The sequence below is a fragment of the Lepidochelys kempii genome, chromosome 2 (genome assembly GCF_965140285.1).
Source record: "Lepidochelys kempii isolate rLepKem1 chromosome 2, rLepKem1.hap1, whole genome shotgun sequence".
Taxonomy (NCBI): Eukaryota; Metazoa; Chordata; order Testudines; family Cheloniidae; genus Lepidochelys; species Lepidochelys kempii.
This window is the reverse complement of record NC_136381.1, coordinates 209,250,858-209,265,665: the sequence shown is the minus strand read 5'-3', so window position 1 is coordinate 209,265,665 and position 14,808 is coordinate 209,250,858. Positions and strand designations below refer to the sequence as shown.

The 14,808-nt window shown below is 42.3% G+C and overlaps 1 protein-coding gene across 9 annotated transcripts in view; it reads right to left on the bottom strand.

The window, feature by feature from the left end:
• Positions 1-14,808, bottom strand: part of OSBPL3 (oxysterol binding protein like 3) — a 138,242-nt gene that overhangs the window by 71,127 nt on the left and 52,307 nt on the right. Inside the window, exon 1 of one of the 9 annotated variants that reach the window (XM_073333702.2) lies at positions 7,271-7,289. The exons of the other annotated variants lie outside the window; for them this stretch is intronic. The gene's annotated coding sequence lies outside the window, so the exon portion shown is untranslated. Of the gene's footprint in view, positions 1-7,270; positions 7,290-14,808 lie in introns of those variants that run through there. 9 annotated transcript variants of the gene reach the window in all.

The window sequence follows — 14,808 nt, the reverse complement described above, 5'->3', positions numbered from 1 at the left end:
AACCAACCAACCAACCAACAAACCCAAAGCTAGATGAGCAACTCAAGTACTGAGACATGCAAGAGGCAGGAGCAAAGGAGGAAAACCTAAATGAAAATGCCAACAGAAAACGTTTTCTTCTTCTGCATGACAGTCCTAAAGGAGTGACCTTGAAGTAATCTGACATACAGGTAGGAACAGAGCTGCTGCTGATTCTACGATTTTTGTTCATGATTTTTTATTTATAGAAAAATGTTAATGAAAGTATAACAACTTCCCAGATTTCTGACCAGAGGTATCCTCCTATAAAAGTAGTGACTTTGGTTCAACTATCATTGGACCAGACAATTTATTTTATTTTATTGGTTAGGTGTTGATGTGAAAAATATTCTATATATAGGGGGAAATTTATTTTTCACAGTAGTACATACATGATCTTTGTGTCATAGCCACATATTTAGCAGGAGTGGAGGGGGAGGATGAGGGAGGAAAAGAGGGAGGGAAAAAAATCTAGATAATCTTACCTTTACCTTCTGGCTTTTAATGATTTGGAACACTACTGTAATGGAATACACTGGCCCTACCAAATGACAGCAGGAAGGGGAATATTTTAGGTACCTGGCTTCCCTACTTAAATTATACAAAGCAGTAACATGCAGAGGGGTCACACAGCACTTCCTTGATCCAAGAAATCTTTACAAAAAAATTCTAAAATGGTATTTGTTGCATTCCTCTATTTATTCGGTGTTCAAACAATTCTGGTTTGCAAAAGATTTTTATATCTAGAACACCCAACAAGAGTTTAGTCTGAACCATCACACTGCCCCTTCGGTAGAGCCAAACTAGACCAGCACATAGAGACAAGAGGTCAACAAATATAGAGGCACATCAATCCTTCATTTTGTGCAACGTTAGTTGACATGGGAGCTACAGTAAATACAAGTGTCTAGGTACAATAATCCACTCCCCACAATCCTTGGGAAGCTAGGTAAAGCAATATATTCATTAATAAAGTAATGATGTAGAATAGCAAGATACCACAAAGCAGGCATTCCATAAACAGTTTAAGCAAAATTATTCCCCCATTTACTTGTGTCCCTGGTGAGGATTCCTCAATTTGTTCCTCTATTTTCCCTGCCTTGCACTTCAGAACAGTTTCCTGCACTGAGAATCAATATTCCCCAGCACTAAACAACAGTCCACAAGAGTTAGAAGGGTGGCACTAATCAGGTCTCATAACACAACACAATATTTAACTCACAATGGGATTCCACAAACCAAAGATGAGCTAAATGTCCAGTTTCCCTAATTTAAATTCCTATTATAGGAAAAGTTTTGCATGTTGCCCTTTGTTGGTTATGCCTCCTTTTTTGGCTGTGTTATAGAAGAATATTTTCCTCACCCCTTCCAATCTGCAATATTTTTAACTGATCACTTAAGTATTATTTATAATAAGACTTATAAAAACATGGTTTTCCTTACTAGAAATCAGAAGTTATGCTCCATGTTCTATCCTTTTAATCTTTCCTCATTTGGGCTAGATTGTAGCTTGAACTATACATCCACAGGAGGCTCTCTGCCCCCTTACACTTCTAAGTAAGTTACCTGGACCTTTAATCACGACACACAGAGCAGGTGGACATGGAGTAGTTGGTGAATTGATGAACTCTTGGCTCTGTCCTCCAATGAACCAGCCAAAAGTGAGCCAGAGTAGTGGACATTGTAGTTTGCTTCTGGTTGAGGATCACAGCAAATTACTACCCTTCTCCTCTGGAGCAAGGATCCAAGCAGAGAGGTAACTAGGCCTTAGATGGGTACCCCTGAGGCATAGGGCCTCCCATCAATCAATCAAGCTAGCCCCTAGTTCAGTGGTTCTCAACCTTTCCAGACTACTGTACCGCTTTCAGGAATCTGATTGGTCTTGCATACCCCAAGTTTCACCTCACTTACAAAGTACTTGCTTACAAAATCAGACATAAAAATACAAAAAAGTGTCTCAGCACATTATGACTGAAAAATTGCTTACTTTCTCATTTTTACTGTATAATTATAAAATAAATCAATTGGAATATATATACTGTACTTACATTTCAGTGTCTAGAATATAGAGCAGTATAAACAATTCATTGTATGTATGAAATTTGAGTTTGTACTGACTTAGTTAGTGCTTTTTATGTAGCCTGTTGTAAAACTAGACAAATATCTAGAGGAGTTGATGTATGCATATGCAGAGGTCTTCCAGGGGGTACCCTTGGTTGAGAACCATGGCCTTAGTTGACTATTTACTGCTAGAGATATATGCAAAAACTAAAGCAGGCTATAATTTCATAAATAAAGGTGTTGTGGGTTTTTCGCGGTGTGTGTAGGTAGGTCTCCGAGGGAATCCCAACAACATGTATTAATGTATACTCTTTAAAGCCAAAGAAAGTGTATGTTCCACCATCCTTTCTATACTAAAGGTGATTGAGTCTATAATGAAACTGCCTCCATGGTGACGCAGGATGGAATACTCCAACCTCTAAGGGGTTGGAGTCTATTGGGGTCTATTGACTCTCACATAATCCCAGCCATTTTAAATCATTGAAGAAGCATGATATTAGGAAGCAGCTCCCAGGAAACTCAGCAAATGCTGTATGAGGCTATGAAGCTGGAGACTATGATTTAACATAGACTACGTCTTCCCTACTTAGTCTTGAAGGTTCTTTTGCCCAGTGAAGTGCTGCTACACTTGGTTTGGAAAAAAGTCAAGGCTTCTTTCATGTCGTCATCATTCTGCCCAAAAACGTTCTGACCTCATCCAGGATTTTTCAGTAAGTTTCTCAGGCTAAAAACAGAAAGTGACTCACAGAGACGTTGTCAAAGAGCCCCAGGTGCCACCCCAGAAGAAAGCAGTGCTATGTAATCCTGGCACCATCTGGATGCTAGTCTGGCCTGAAAAGGCTGTTCTGGCAGCTGGGCATAAGGAAGTCCAGCCTCACACTGCACCACCCAAGTTTTAGAGACTAGTCCTAAACCTAAACAACATCTTTGCATCACTGGAGTAGCTCCAAGCTGTCCGCATCATATATCAGAGAAGTGGACATGCTTTACAGAAGTGTTCAATCATTTAATTTCATTCTAGCTTCAGCACTGTAATCTGACTAAAGCATACAGTTATGCAGTGTAAACTGAAACACTGCACACAACAGAATGCAAGTACAGTAGTTGACAGCAAGTGCTGTTTTCAACAGGAAACCAGTGATTTTCAATTACATTAGTTAAGTAACGGGAATACGTTAAAATGTCACAATTATACTAACCGTTGCAAAAGGTTAATGGATAAATTTCCTTGTTAAGGAAGAATTTTCCACTAAGCTTAGCTTGACAAGGGTTGCTTTCGAATTTGGTGCTCAAGAAAAAAAACCTAGAGAAAAGCTGCTGGATTTAACTGAAGTCTTCCTTGGCTGGAGAGCCTACCAATGTAGCTAAAAGACTGAAAATGTACTTGGTATTTCTACAGATTTTTATCCTTGGAATGAGCCAACTGCTTAAGAGTTGTATTGGCTTCCCCATCAATTAAATTACTCCCTTCAGAGAAAAAAATTCCCAAGCAAGCATTATACATAGCAACTGTCGCCCACTGCTTTAGCCCAAACATACTTGATAGCAGCACCCAACATCACAGCCTATAATGAAAAAGAATAAATCCAATAAGAACTGAACTACTGAACATGGAGCCTTCTTAGTACACTACAGATCATTTGTTTTTTTGACAAGTTTGAGGAAGTCCTTGATCATCTGGGTTCAGTCCTTGTGCATTTTTGTTAAGCATAAGCAGAGAATAGATCTGATAGAAAGGTCTTCAATCTTTTGGAAGGCAAATAATTTCCTAAGTGCAGGAGATTTACAGTACTTTCTACTGATCTAATGGTCATAGAAGAAAACAAACCAAGCATGTTCACATAAGCTCTTTAGCAAACCACAAACACCTTCACTTGGGATGGGTGGGAGAGAAGCTGAACCTTATTTCAAATTAGTTATTCATAGTTAAATCTGCACTCCTCTCAACCAACAAGAACATATTGAAAAGGATCAGAGCATAATAGAGCTCATGTCTAATCTTTTCCTCAGAATACTATCCAATTTCCAGGTTGGAAAACACCTGAGCACAGGGGAATCAGGACACTTGTATAGGGGGAAGGTTACAAAGAAGTGGAGTCCACAGGTGACGAGAGGGTCATAGCAGATGGGGGCACATGAGGTGATGAGGAAAGACTAGAAAGAAGGCTCATCAAAATGCATCAATTTGGAGGCATAAACTTGTTTGCAATAGCTCAAGTAAATGCATTGAGGAATAGCACACGCTTCTTGCCATGCTCTTCGGGGTCAGGGTGATTGAAAAGCTGAGATCAGGAGAGGGGTCTTCTCAGATCTCATATTTCTCCAAATCTGAACAACAGTCGGAGCTGGCATCAGCTCCAATAGGAATCTGGATTGGCAAAACACAAGAAAATGCTTTTAAGGTCACAAGACTTCTTGTTTGAACTTTCAGAGATATGTAGGATGACTGGATGTCTGGTTTTTAAAGGGACAGTCCCGTATTTAAGCCCTTTTGCAGGTGTCCCGACTTTTTCTTAAAAACAGACAAATTGTCCCGTACTTGCTGTCTCCCCCTCATCAGGACTGGCGGGTCCTGCCGCTAGCTGGATCCCTGCTCGCCAACCACTCGCCCACCAGCAGCAAGTGGCTGGGGGAGGAGTGGGGGGCATGTCCAGTGGCCGACAATGGGGGTGGGTATGCAAGGCTGGTGGTAGTGTGAAGATGCAGCACATGGAGCCAGCCGCTCCCTCTGCCAGTCTGTCAGCGCAGCCCCCACTGTGTACCGGCTCTCAGCCAGCAGGGCCCTGCCCCTGTCCTGTTTCTGGCTGGCACTGGCTGCATGCTCCAGTGGCTGGCGAGTGTGGGCAGGTGGCAGCTGCTGCCCACCCATCAACCCTTTACATGCTCCCCCTCTTGCTCTTCTCTCCCTGCTTTACCTCCAGAACTGCTGCTCCTCCATATTCCCTACAATGGGACGCTTCTCGCTCCCAGCACTGTGCAGAGAACCAGCCCCTGGTCGGAGCATCCAGCTTACTAACAGCCTGGCCTGCAGCCCCCTTCCTTCCCCCACTGCCTTTGGCTGGGCCTGGGGCACTGGCCAGGAGGAGGCAAGCCCTGCACATGCCAAAGCCCCGCACAGTGCTGGCACGGAGAAGCCTCTCCGCCCCTCAGCTAAGCTCTGGCATGGTCGGGGGCGGGGAGCGATTTCCAGCCTGTTCACACCCTGAACCTGCAGGCTCCACAGCAGCTCCCAAGCCAGGGGCTTAGCACCCTCTTCACCACCCACCTGCCCCGCCCCTCCCCCGGGTCCTGTCTCCATGGAACACGGGGCTGCTCCATCCCCTAGGCAGCCTCCCCTGCTGAGTCACCTCTCTGGCTGGGTTCGCTGAAGCCCCTGCAGCAGTAATGTAGCTCAGGGGGGGCGGAGGGGGAAGCAGCCGCTCCCACTGAGCACATTCTCCAAAAGTGGCACCTTAGGCGCCGACTCCAGGGCTGGAGCACCCATGAGGAAAAACTGGTGGGTGCTGAGCACCCACCGGCAGCTCCCCAGTCCCTGCTCTGCCCCCTCACCCAGCTCACCTCCGTCTCCGCTCCACCTCCTCCCCTGACTGCACCGCCGCCTTCTGCTTCTCCCCCTGACTCCCAGCGCTTACGATTCGTGCGGCAAGCCGGGGGTGGGGGAGGAGGGGGAATGAGGCAGGGCCAGGGCAGGGATTTGGGGAGGGGTCCAATAGGGGCAGGGAGGGGGCGGAGTCAGGGCAGGGCAGGGGCACGAGCACCCACCGGCACCAAGGAAAGTTGGCGCCTGTGTGATGCAGGACAAAAAAATGTGCTGACAAAAGAACGCCGACGAAAGAGCACATTCCGATACAGGTACCTCCAAGTAATTTTTGAGCGGTCTCATTTTCTTCTGGACAAGCTTCCATCCCATAATCAAATGTGGTAGAAATGTTGTCTGTATATCTGTAACACTTTACCACTCCAGCATCAGTCTTGTAACACGTGAATCCCTTGCAAGAGCCAAGAGGCCCACAATTTTTTTTTTTAAACATTTTGTCTTTGCCCTTTTGTCAGTGCTTTTTTAAATCGGTTGACATGTACACTCACTCACCCAGGCACCCACACAACTGTGCATACTCCTAAGAATTGTTTCCTGCAGTGTAAAGAAATGCTGAACCCTTTGGATAATTTCAAATAGTTCAGTCTGTTTGATTACTTCTTAGTGTGTGGATTGTTTTCGCTTCTCCTCTAGTTTTGAATGAAGTGGTGCCTTTTCAACTTTGCGACCCAATTTGACGGGCGTCCATTTCATAGAGCTGTGAAATTGACCTGGCTGCTGTGTGGACAGTTTTTTAAATAAATCACATTTTAAAACAATCGTATATTGTTCATATTTATTTTATTTGTTTCTGATAAGGGATGGATAAGTGCACTAAGAAGAAACTATCCGGGTGGGACAGAAAGAAGATGAAGGAAGATGCAAATCGAGTAAAAGAATCATCAAAATATGTGAGGTTGGAGGCCTACTTTTCATTCGACACACCCACGACGTCTTTTGCACCAGAGGTGGAACATTCTGAAGACTTGCTACCTACCTTCAGCCCAGGAGCTGGAGACAGTGCCCTGGCCATTGCAGCTTCACCAGAGGTAAAACCCTCTGAAGACTTGTTAGTACCTACCTTCAACCTAGGAGCTGCTTACAGCATCCGGGCTGCTGCGGCTACACAGGTAGTGGAAGTAGAGTCCTCAGAAGACCTGATTACTTCAGCAGACTATCATGCAGAGGACAAGAATGACACAATAAGACTCCGTGCTATCGTTGACACACACAGGGAATACCCAACAGATCCACACTTGTTTTGTGACACACCTGTAACACCTGATCTAGTACGTGCTCTGCTTGAGTTAGGCCCTTATCAGCCAGGACTTAAAGACAATTTTGACAATTTTCCAAAAGATGAAGCTGGACGTCATTTCAGTGCAACTTGGTACAAACAAAAACAAGTGTTCGTACAATTGACCGGCACTGGCTGGTTTATTCACCAAGAGCAAACACTATGATTTGTTTTGCTTGTTGGCTTTTTGCAAATCGGTCGGATGCTTGAAGTGATCCAAAAACTGGTTGCAAGAATTTTGCTAAAGGTATGCACAAAACTGAAAATCATGAAAAAAGTGAAAGTCATAAAAAAAAAGAGAAAGAACTTTTCCTTACCAAATTCCATTTGTTCAATGATAGAACAGTCTTGGCTGGTCTTCTAACAGCGGAAAGGAAAGAGATAGAAAAAATAGGATGATTTTATGACGTATTATAGATGCAGTTCTCTTTTTGGGAATTCAGGGATTGGCATTCCGCGGTCATCGCAAGTATCGAGATTTAGGTTCCCCAAGTACAAATGACGGCAATTTTTTGGAACTTATTAAGCTGTTGGCTAAAAATGATACATTACTGGAACAACATTTATTACTGAGTGATCGAAATGCAACATCTCAGTCCTGACACATAAAATGATCTGATACAGTCCTTATCAGCCGAACTTCTATCAAAGATAGTAGCTGAAATCAAAGTACTTTGCCTTAATTGTTGACTCTACTGATCAATTTTCTTTATCCTTATGATATGGAACAGTAAACGGTGATGCAGTGGAACGATTTATACAATTCAGCGAATTACCTGGAGCAAGTGCTGAAGATTTTTTCAACATTCTTCTTTCAGCAATCAAAAACTTGGGGCTATCAATAACTATGTGTTATGGTCAGTCTTATAATGGAGCAAGCACATGTCGGGTGAAATATCAGGTCTCCAAACTAGCATACGGGAAATTGCTCCAAATGCACTCTTTACACACTGCTGTGCGCATACTTTTAATTTAATTCTGATTGATGCATTAAGCTCCAATATTCAAACTCGGTTGTTTTTTGGAACTCTAGAAAGTCTGTATATTTCTTTTTCCTGGCAGTTTACTAAAAGAAGAACAATGCAATCTTATCAAATCTTTTGCATTAACTCTAAAGAAACTTTGTGATACCAAATGGGCGTCTAGAAAGTCAGCAGTAGAGGCAGTCTTGCAAAATTTTCCAGCACTAGTAATTGCCCTGCAAAGAATTGTGGATGGTGAGATAAACCGTACGCCTAAACAGCTCACTGAGGCAAAGGGTATTCTGGCAACAGTCGATACTTACGAATTCTTAGTTGTTCTTATATTCTGGAGTAAAGTGCTAGAGAAGGCTTTCCATTTATCCACATATTTACAGAAAAGTAGTCTAGATCTGGTAACAGCTTCTCATTTGCTTCAGATTTTTTAAAATGATATGCAAAACATTCAAAGTGAATTTGAATCTGAATTCAAGCAGATTGAAAATGAAGCCACTGAGTTGGCTCAAAAATGTGATATTACTACGGAATATAAGCAGCACAGAATATGTAAGAGAGAAAAAGATTCCATGAGGAAATTGCAGAGGATGAAGAAGGAATATCTGATGCCCGGGAGAAATTCAGAATCCTACTTAGTGTCCTTAGATTCTATTATAAATAGCACGAGTAAAAGATTCAAGCAGTTTAAAAATGTGGCTGCCAAATTTAGTGGTTTAGATCCAAAGCATTTTGACAAAGAGGATAATGTGAACAAATTAGAATTTTTGGCAGACATACTCAGATGTGATCGACAGTCAAACCAAAATTGTGGAAGAGTTTCTTTCATTTAAAGACATGTACAAAGAGATAATGAGCACTAGCAGTAGGGTAAAGTCAAGCGTCGACGAGAAACTCACCATCAACAGTGTACTGAAATTCATGATCGCCAATGATGTGTTCCATTTATCCTAACCTTTCGAGATTGTCCCACATTTTTCTGACCTTGCCAATAAGTAGAGCAGTTGGCGGAATGATCCTTTAGCCAACAAACTTATGAAGTCCTATCTGCGCTCTACAATGGGTGAAGATAGATTGTCTGGGTTTGCTTTACTCTCCGTTGAAAGACAATTGGCTACTGAAATAGATTATTATAAAGTAATAGATAACTTTGCTAGAATGAAGCTTAGACGAAAGAGGCTGTTGTAGTTGCTTCATAGATCATATTGTTTTGATCTTATCTTTGAAATATAAAATAAGTAAACAACACGTTTTTATTATGTTTTGATTTTATATACAATATAAATAGATGTCATACTGTAAAACTGTTTTTATATTTTAAATGCAAAACATGTACTTGTAAAACAATATTATTCTTGTGTTTTTATTTTAAGTACAAAATAAATATGTATAATGAATTTAAAAGTATGTAATTAGTAATTTGATATGTTGGATGGTGCCTTTTTTTGTGTGTTCGTTCCCCGATATTAGAACCTGGCTAAGGCACTGCCCTGCAGTGAGGCTCCCTGGGCCCTGGTGCCACCATGCATCCTGAGGGCTTAACCCCTTCCTGCCTGCACGGTAACCAGGGGACAGGAGGTGGCTGGATTATGTTGGTGGGGCCAGCAACCACCTGGAGGTGTTAATTGCCTTTTGACACTATGCAGGCAGGAAGGGACAAGCTGTTTCCAGCCACACCGGAGCAGTGGGAGAGAGATGAGCTCTGCAAAGACACAGGCCAGGTCATCCCTTCCCCCCACCCCCACTTTTCCTCCCCTGCAGTTGGAAGCAGCTCCTATCCCTTCCCTCCTGCACAGTGCCGAAAGGCTGCTGCTGGCCACATTCTGGCAGAAATCAGGCAGGGGGGCATGTGACCATGCATGCCCCCCATGTGTTACCTCAGGAAGACGTGATGCCAGGTACCAGAAGAGGCAGCTCTGTCCGGGGGCCCAGCCAGGCATGGAGGGTCAGGTTGGTCGGTCACTCCCATACTCCTCTCTCACACAGCGGGAGTATGTGTGTGTCAACCCTCCCCATGTAAAAAGGTAAATAAAAAGAAGCCAACTACCCAGTATTTCTTTTTAACAGAGGCTCAGTCAACTTAATGTTAATTTGAATGTTTGTACGATTGTCGTTGAACTCGCTTGAAGGAGTAATTTTACCAGGTGTCCCGTATTCAGCATAGGGAAATATGGTCACCCTAGAGATATGTGGCAATAGGAAAAGGCAGTTTCTATAGTTCCCAAATGGTTAGGGTGAGAGGTGGGTGATCACACAGCCACTAGCAGGTTCTTGTCCTGCATTAATAATCAACACTTGAGCAACGATGAAAGACCTCAGACATGTAGAAGGTCCAGGAATCAAATAACTCCCAGATGAACCCTTGATTTCCTTGGTCTCTCCTTTTCTTTTGGAAGATGCAATTTTCCCTTGATCTGAATCTTATGCCCCTTAAAGAGCACACCACGCTGAACAGAACGGAGCTGATGTGGCCTGCAATTTATCCACAACTTGTCTCATCTTGAGAAAAAAAAAAAGAAAAAGAGAAAAAGGATCTATGGTTGTATGCTGCTCGAAGGAACTACTGCAGTTAGACAGGTCTGCTCAGCCAATGATCTTAAAATGAAGTCAAATAAATCAGTCTGGCTGTCTCTCTGTTCTAATCTGTCTGAAATATCAGAGCGGGAACATAAGATTTCTTCACAGTTGCAGGCAGCATTTATAGCATGTTCTCTTGCTGATTCTTACCCCTGCTGGGGACTCAAAACTAAGGTTAAGTTTGGAGAAGCTCAATTACATTAAAAAAAAGTAAATAGCAGCAGCACAGTCCGGGTCCAGACTGGCGGGGATGCAAAAATGCAATGCTGCGGCAGAAAGCGACTTCAGTTAGAACAAAAATTGACTTCCTTGTGGACCAACATCAACACAGAATGAGCAAAACCATTATCTCTGACAGCAGTGACAACAAAGGCCAAGGGCTGAGGCAGGTCAGCAGAAGAAATTTGCACTGCTGCGGTCTGGGTCAGCCATGGAACAGTTCTGAAGGACTTTGGTCTCAAGGTCTGGTAACCTGGCATTAAATTAACTCATCAAATAAAAAACCCCTGATTTTCTACCACACAGCACATCAGAAACTCCTCAAGGCTATATTTTGTTTCTGGAGAAAAGAATGAAGTAACGAGTTTGAGTGGCTCTCAGATCGATGCCTGAATATAGTTGAAGCCAGACTTCCTTCTAGTATAAAATGCAGCCAGATGTACTGCATGTTTTAAAGTGCCAAAAATAGAAAGTGGCTTCGTGGAGGATAAGATTTTGCATCAGCAGCAACTAAAGCATTTGTTATGGTTCATAACTTTGGCAAAAGTTACTGAATTTTCTTTTTAGTACAAGATTTTAATATAGCTCTCAGTGCCTTTCCTTACTGTATCTGCTTATTTCACAAATGTATTGCTTTCCCATCCACACTATTTATTTTGTATGTCAATTTTAAACTTTGAAAAAGATAATGATGTTTTTCCCTCCCTCAAATATATTTAAAATTATGGCCTAATATTATATTGCATTACGGGGGTGGGGATGGGAGGTGTGGAAATGGAAATCATTTCACATCAGCTACTGAGGCTTAAAGGTGAAGGTCAGTCCCATTTCCTGGGAAGGGATTAAATTGTCAGTGTTTTCAGGGTCATGCTGCAAATGTATTCAGGCTGCCAGAAACAGGGCACTAGGATTAGCGATGGAAGGAAGACTGTCCTAAAATGAAAGTTCCGCAACCCCACTCGAACCAATCTCTCAAGCCATAACGATTTCTGGTCTGCATCACGGGGATCTTTACATAAGTGTCACCAGTGCCATATGCTGCTTTGTGAGAAGGAGCAGTCACATCACATCAGACTAAAATACTCTGATCCCAGGAGGTGCCCTTATTCCATCAGTCGCACAATACCGCAGTCCCAAATAAATTTCCCTTTCTCTGGGGCCCGAGTGCACTTGTGGTAGCACTCCCTGCTTGCTTGAGTTTGAGAAACTGGTAACGCGTACCCCACTGCTCCACAAAACGTCTGCCAAGATCCCTTTCTCCCCTGTGCTTTGTAACAGTTTCTTTTCACTTAATCTGATTAAAGGACTGTCCTGTCCTATGAGATCAGCTGCAGAGACCCTGAGGCAAAGGGGAAAGAGGTGGCCGGCCAACACTGTCTCGATATAGCAGAAAATAAAGAGGACAGTTCTGACTGAAGCGGATCAGGAAGGGGCATATGGGTGTGCGTGCAGGGAGGAGGGGGAATAAATTCCTCACTGGAATGGAAGAAGGGGAGAATACTAGATGATTAGAAACAATATTCTTCACCTTCCCACAGAGGATCTGAAATTGTAAGCTGTAGTTTTGGGGCTCCTTCTCATAAAAATAGTGGAGTGTACTCTATTTGTCCCTCTGGAGCACTGCTGGACCTTTTCTCTCAGCTAGTGTGGTTTTAGTTCCTATAGTTTCATAAAACTACCCTGGTTAAAAAAAAAAAGTTGTTTTAGAAAAACAAGCAATGTAAATGCTGTAATTTAAGCAAATTAAATTCTGCAGTGATGGAGAAGAAACCTAAATACCTAGTAAAAATAACCAGTCTCTTTCATTTAAGGATTGGTGTTGTCTCTACGGATGGGGAAGGAGGGAAATGCCTGTCTGATGTCTGGACAGTGGCAGGGATGGGAACGCAGCAATTATTCACCAGTTAGAAGGGTTTGGGGAGAAGAGGGCAATTAATTAACAATGCGATGTGTATTCTGTCAAATCCAATTGACAGTACCAAATAGAAACTCCCCATATAATCCAGCCTCACAAATTTCTGCTCCCCCACAAGTTACCAGAAAAACCCACCACATAACTTTCAGCGTGGCTATCATCAGCATCAGTATCAGGTTAAAGGGTGAATGAGCAGATTTTGTGAAGACTCATAACTCCTTTTCTTTTCTGGGCTCCCTCCCTCTCTTTGGGAGAATCAACTTCAGAACCCATTTAAATTGAGCTACATAGAGATTACTCTCTCCTCACTAGCACTGAAACAGTTAGAGAACAGAATACATTTCTATTTAAACATGAACAGCAAGTCATCTAGCAGCATGCCTCCTCCTTCTTAGTTGATCTACAATGTGTAGAATACTGCACTATTTGGTCCAAAGTGTGTCTTTTTTTCATATGCAACAGAAAGAAAAGAAGTATTTTCTATAACATTGCATTATTTTTTGAATTTCATGAACACTTGACAGTCATACTTAACATATTAACTTTTAAAAGTTACATGTGATCAAGCCATCTTTCTTAGTCAAATTTTATATTTCTTGTATTTCCCACCTACTGGTTATTAGCAGGTAAATATCCAAACGGGAAAGACCGTGTTTGTGTAGAATCAAAACAATATTTAAAATATTCCACAAAACAGATCTTGATTTGTACAGTCTAGTGTAGAATCAGTCATTTATGGCACACCAACATCATTGTGGAGTTAAACAATGAGCACCAGTAACGTAGTAGTCAAGACAAGCTCACTTCCGGGAACTCTGACAACTGATGATGAAAGTCCACCAATTCAATTCAAAGTACTACATTTCTGACAGGAATAGACTGTACTGAGAGAAGGCCTCCTGATCTCCTGCTTGTATTGGGCAGTTGGGTAGAGCTTGTACTCTAAGTGTCAAGCCTACTAAGTTATTATATTTGCCCCCCCAAAAAGGGGAGAAAAATATCTGGCAATAAGTAATTACAAATCCACATTTAAAAAAAAATCCTTCAGAAAAGATTTCACTGCCACCCACACTTGATAACATATGCTCTTCAGCAATACATTTCTAAGAAATAAGCATTCTGCATTTCAACTGTATAATGCAGTATTGGCCCCAGCTTTCAGCATTCCTCCTCCATATCTCAGCCTGATAGCATGCTTTAATGGTCACATGTTCTACCAATTACCAATGTTCTCCTCTACCAAAGAAACCTGCTGAATTCTGTTTCTGACTCGGACATTAACTTTCTCCGAGGTCTTGGGCAAGTCACTCAACTTTCATGCTCCAGCTTCCCATATGTGAAATCGGGATAATATCCATTTAGAGTGTTGTGATGATTGACTACATTTATCAGACTCTTTAGAAGAGGAAAGGTCTAAGTATTAATTAAATCAGGAAGATGGTATATCACTAGGTCTCATACTCTTATGAGGAGGAGATATGAATTGTGGTGCCTCCTGGATACAACTGGCATCCAGCTTTATACCTCCATCTCACCTGACCTGGTTGGTGCGGTTGAGCAATTTAGCCAGTGCCTAACAGACAACATGGCTTGGTTGAAGGCTAGATGGCTAAGACAACCCAGACAAAGGTTTGTAGGGTGAAGGTATGCTCCATGTGCTAGACTTGTAATCTTTTCACACTCAGGGCTAGATTATAGCTTGGATTATATGCCCATATAAGAAACACTCCCTTCCCTAAATCCCTGTGTGAAGGCTACCCAGACCGTGAGTAAGAATACACAGCACCAACTCCCTCGCAACCCCCCCATCCTCATAGAGAAGGTAGGCATGGAGTGGGTGGATAGTGAGTTCTACCCCAATGCTCTGGCCAGCAAAGCTGAGCCATGCCAGTGGGTATTTATTTTGAAGTCTTATTGTGCATGTTCTTACAGAAATTGTGCCTGCAAATGTACGAATGCTTTTACTATGCAATATACTTTTAGTGGGATTTAGCCATGCTCATGTAAATCTTATTAAGTTATAACTGAAATCCTGTGTGCTAATAATGCTTGCTTGACATTATCTCTAAGAACAAACTTCATTTATATCTTGTAATTTTTTAAAGTTAACCTTATAATGAAAAAAAAAAGAATGCTTGAAAGAAAAAAGTATCTTAAAAGCAAATGACAG